We start from the raw sequence: 458 nt of genomic DNA on the forward strand, positions 1-458 counted from the left end.
TCCAAACGTCTCAAACGCCACAGGCTGGAAGAAATGGTTCACTGACAAATCCCGATACTTTAAGATTTTGTTCTGTTCGACTACGGAAGCTGTGACTATGGGATGGAGCAAACGAGTTTACAGACCGTGGTGTACCGGATGAGGTACTTACCTCTTACCCAGGGACAAAGGGTAAGACCGTCTAGTCCCTTTCCATCGTTTCTGGATAATGTTGCTGGCTCCAGAACAGGGGATATTAACCCAAGCCAGAGCCCGTTTAATGATCAAGTTTAGATTTTATTTAACAGATACAGGTACAAATTGTTTATTGCTGTTGCTGTTGGCACTCCGTCGCTTACGACATCAAGGGTTCCAGTTGATGCGATCAATGGAACAGCCTGCTCGTTAAGTTAACGTGCAAGTGGCTGAGCACTCCACAGACATGTGTACCCTTAAAGTAGTTCTCGGGGGATATTCAA

The sequence above is a fragment of the Octopus bimaculoides genome, chromosome 30 (genome assembly GCF_001194135.2).
Source record: "Octopus bimaculoides isolate UCB-OBI-ISO-001 chromosome 30, ASM119413v2, whole genome shotgun sequence".
NCBI lineage: Eukaryota > Metazoa > Mollusca > Cephalopoda > Octopoda > Octopodidae > Octopus > Octopus bimaculoides.